At 36.3% G+C, this 4,839-nt stretch overlaps 1 pseudogene; it reads right to left on the bottom strand.

The window, feature by feature from the left end:
• Positions 1–1,623: 1,623 nt before the first annotated feature.
• On the bottom strand, positions 1,624–4,084 carry LOC110288656 (annotated as a pseudogene).
• Positions 4,085–4,839: the final 755 nt, after the last annotated feature.

Here is a 4,839-nt window from a genome sequence, read left to right on the forward strand (position 1 = left end):
GGTGTCTGGAGCCAGCCTGCAGGTGATGTGCAGGATAGGATGTGCCTCCAGAATATCTCAGGGGCCTCTCAGCAGGTAGCAGTGTCTTGGAGGAGAGTAGCTGCAGGTAACAGAACAATAGAGCCATCTAGGTCAGAAGGCTCCACCCTAGGTAATCTCCTTCTTAGTGGCAGCAAGGTCAAAGTCTGGATCAGCCTGCTTCAAGGCTGAGGGAGGCTACAGAATAGAAAGGAATAGAATGGAACAGAAAGGAGAGGAGCAGATCAGATCAGAGCAGAACAGAACAGAACAGGACAAGACAGGACAGGACAGACAGGACTGGAAATGACAGGACAGGACAGGACAGGACAGAACAGAACAGGAAACAAAAAATATATCCTGCATATATTTGGTCAGCCCTAAGAAAGATGTTTTACTATTTTGTTTTTCATGTGATTAATCTTCACATTACTTCTCAAGATAACAACCACACAATTTTGATTCAATCTGCTGAAATTAATTCTAATCTGTTCTCCAATACCCAGTGAATGTCCACTAAAATGCTCACCCACAGCAAGGAATTCCACCCACAATTACTTAGATTCTATGTAAAAGAAAACTTACTTAGACTTTTTCTCAAAAAGAAAATGTATTTAAATGCTGTAAGCCACATTGGAATATTTTGTGTCATGGATTACTAAGAATAATATAACATTATAAATTAGGCTATAATCATTTTTAGAGGAAGATATTTTAATTGTAATAAGACTGTTTTGTTACAATACATATGTGTTTCATAAACAAAGGTTTAGACTGACTCTATTTTAGATAAAAATTTGACTCTAAGACTCTAAAGTTACATATGAAAAGTGTTCTAGTACTTGTGAGGGTGTAATTGGCCATCATATTGTAATTGATAATACATTTCTCTTGGAATTCTCAATCAAATATTACCCTGTAGTTTTGGTTGGTCAGTATTTTCAGAAATTTCATTTTTAATTTCATCTATCTATTACCTATTAGGCTAACTACTTATCACCTATAAATTATCTACATCTACATGCCATTTATCTGAAAGAATAGGATCTTGAAAATGTTTTATAACATTCCACAGTGCAATTAAATTCTACTTTACTCTGCAAAATATCATGCCAAATATCTCTGATTTTTTTCCCTCCAAATTAGCATCTTCTCACATGTTCTGTGTAACTAACTGCAAGCTTTATTTTTTAAGTTAAGATCAATTCAATAGAAGATTCTACTGCTATGCTGTCATCTTAATTCTTCTGTTTTTGTTTCCTAAAAGATTGTTTTCATACTGACACTTTCCCACTTATGAAAAAAACATGACACAGCATTTTGTAGAAAATCCCAGGATCCCTTTGAGAAGTTTTCTATTTCTCTTACATGTTAAATAAGAAAAGAAGTTTTCAAAATATTTTCCTGAGTTTTCCCTTTTTAATTCAGATAAGTAATATTTGTCATATCCTCTACTCTAAATCAACATAAATTATTCTAATTGAGTAGTATCCAATTTCAATGATTATAATAATTGCCAAATGGCAGCTGATTGAAAAACAGTGTTAAGGAGAACATTGTGATAAGTAATCATCTAGTTTTGCATGTCACATGGATCTCACAGCTCTACTCATCCAGGACAGTGGACACCATGGTGCTGTTAAGCTCACTGCTCACAGAAGCTGAGGTCAGCTGGATGCTCCTCTCAACAGTAGGGACTCTTCCACCAGCAGTTTCATCAGTGTTCCTCTTTGGCCTTAGCAAGATAATGAGGCACTTGGGAAGAAATAGACAGCCTAACAAGCCATAGCTGGATGCCAAAATGGCAAATATTTCAACAGCCACTTTGAATTTGCCTTTGGTGCTCAAGTAAGCAGGGACAAAAGAGATCCAGACAATTAAAAAGACCAGCATTCCAAAAGTGATGTACTTCCCTTCATAATAGTTATCTGGCAGTTGGCAAGCCACAAAGGTTGTAAGAAAACACAGCAGAGCCAGCAGAACATCAACCCCAAATATAGAGCACAGAAACTCTACAGAACCTTCATTGCATTCAAAGATGATCTTTACATTCTGACGTTCAATGTTCTTGAACATGCCGGGAGGCTTCAACACCAAGTAAGATGCACATACACCAATCTCACCAAAAACATAGATCAGCACAATGAGTTTACGAAAAATGGGGTGCATGGATATAAGCCATGTTTTTGATATAGAAATTCTTTATGCAAAAAGAGTGAAATAGTCTTTCCAAGAATGGAAGACAGACAAAGGCAAAAGCCCAGTGCTAGGATGATCTGGCAGGCCATGCAGGACCAGCTGCTGCATGGCTTGCCTATGACCAGCATAGTTGACAGCATCGTGATAACCAGAGACATCTGAATAAGGAAGCTCAGTTCCCAGTCATTGGCTTTCACTAATGGAGTGTGCCTGTGGATTACATACACAACAGTGACTGCCAAGACCACAAGTGCCCCAAAGATGGACAGGATGACAAGAGTGAACCTCACTGCCTCCTCATAAGTGAGGAATTCCATAAGCTTTAGCACACATTTGCTCTTCTCTGCATTGGACCAGTCATCTTCACTGCAATGATTACACAGTCTTTGTCCTATTGAGAAAAAAAAAAAAAAACTTAGATAATTGGCTATTGACTTCAATGAATTTGACACATGTAAATGTGGACAGTCTGTGGCAGTTTAAGACCAGAGCAGAATTTACTGGAAATCTATTATAAAATCTATATAATATCTTAAAATTAAAATTATTATAGTAGCCTTGTTGCAGATGTTGTAACATATTCAATGTTGTTTTCAGTATCAGGAAAAGATCACTTCTCAACTTGAGCTATTCTTGAGTATTTCTTTTCTATAGATGAGCTCTTTTCTTTCTCCTCTATCTGTTGAATAAAGAGGTCTGTGTCTTCATCAAATTTAAATAGCCAAGGAATGCGAAGGTTACAGCATCTGATACAAAACAATCAAAACGAATGGCACACAGCTGGTTAAAACCCTAGTGTTTTCATTCTCTCATGTAATATCTCTTCATGGAGGAGAATCATGTATTGCTACTCAAAAGTACCCAACTCTAGGTGCTCATTCATTAAGTGATGAGGATGGTGATGGGAAGGAAAACACCACCACCAATCCTCGTCCCTGAGTCTAAGAAGTCTAAGTCTTGAGGGAGACTCTAAGAGTAAGCATTGGTGAACAAGCAAAAGCTAGTTGAGGTAAGATTATGACAGATAATAGAATGGTTTGACTCAGTGTTAATTTAAAGATTCAGGTAAAACAGATATTTTCTTTCAACTGCTCTGACTCCTGGTCTGGACAGCTCTGGATGGATTCTTTGTGGAGACTTTGGGACCTTTAGCAAGGGAGTTGTGTTGCTTACAGGGTGCTTCTTTCCATCACAGACATTTTTTTTTATCATTTTACATGATTATTCTTGTAGGCTGTGTGAAAAAAGACAAGTGAATTTTAGTTTCTTCAACAAAAAATGAATAGAAATTTAAATAAACCTGCTCTAACATATTTTTAGAAACCAAACCTGTCTATGTCACCTCCACTGAGCAGTAACTGAACAGGCTGTCACAGCAATCCAAGCCTCAGCCACTGTGCAATGCATGTGCCTTCAGTGCTTAGAACCTTAGGACAATTTGAGGACTTTCTCCTAGTTAGTGTTCAGTCTAGTTCAAAATCAAGTACTTAGAAGATTTTATGAATTTATTCATATTTCACATTTTATGTGTTTTCTTATGCACATGGTTGTAGTTGTTTTCCAACAATAGTAGTGAAAACAATATTATCCTTCACTTACACTGCAAAAAACATTTAACCATTTAATGAATGTTAATTATTTTGCCATACATTGCTTATATCTCTTATAAAAATAATTTTAAGTATGTCTTTGTAAGAAAATGTTTAATATAATTGCATTACTATTCATGAAAATGTGACCATCTCTACCTGGTTTCTCTGACACATATCCATTCTCACGTAGGATGCAATCAAAGCACCACAGGGGTTGTCCTGGGAGAATTCCATTCCGGGTCCCTGGTCACTTTTGAGCAGACTGAATCTGGAAGCTTGAGAAAATACAGAAGCTGGACATCACAGAGCCTTGAAACATTTCCACTTTTGAAATGGAGAAAGTTTTCATTTGTATATACATGGAAACATATGTCTCATTACAAAGGAGATGAGTGCAGGATACTAAGCAAAGATAGCAGACAAATCATGATAACATGGAGAGTCTGGAAAGAACTTCATCTAAAGGGATGCTAATGAGAGTTGTTCTTCACCTTGGTGATCAAGACCAAACTACCAAATCACATGAAATGCTTTAGATGGGTGTTTGCTAAGACTGTTTCTGGTTTGATGAGACTTGTGACACTAATAATCATCTTCAGCTCCTGAAGGATATTTCCTCAGCAACTGCATCCCAAAACATTTTTTTATTATACTTAGACATCTATCTTCAGTGGCTGACAGAAAAATGGAAAAAAAAAAGAATTATCTTTTCTGTGTTAACTATTATTGAAAATAGATAATGTAGAGAAACCATAGCTTGGCATTTTTGTTGCTCACTACAGTTAGAGATTTCAATACCAAATATAGGCCTCTTTGGTTTTTTGTTTGTTTGTTTGTTTTGTTTATTCTACATGGATGTGCATGTGAAATTCAGAATAAATCAGGCATTTACATATCAATCTGGGACGATAAATATTTACAAACAGATAAAAATATGTTTTGTGATAAATGCCTAGTGATTGCTTGAATAACTTAGTAAGACCTCACTCAGCTTAGAAAACAAACCATACTAAAGAAACAATAACTCTTC

The sequence above is a fragment of the Mus caroli genome, unplaced genomic scaffold, assembly GCF_900094665.2.
Source record: "Mus caroli unplaced genomic scaffold, CAROLI_EIJ_v1.1 scaffold_21169_1, whole genome shotgun sequence".
NCBI lineage: Eukaryota > Metazoa > Chordata > Mammalia > Rodentia > Muridae > Mus > Mus caroli.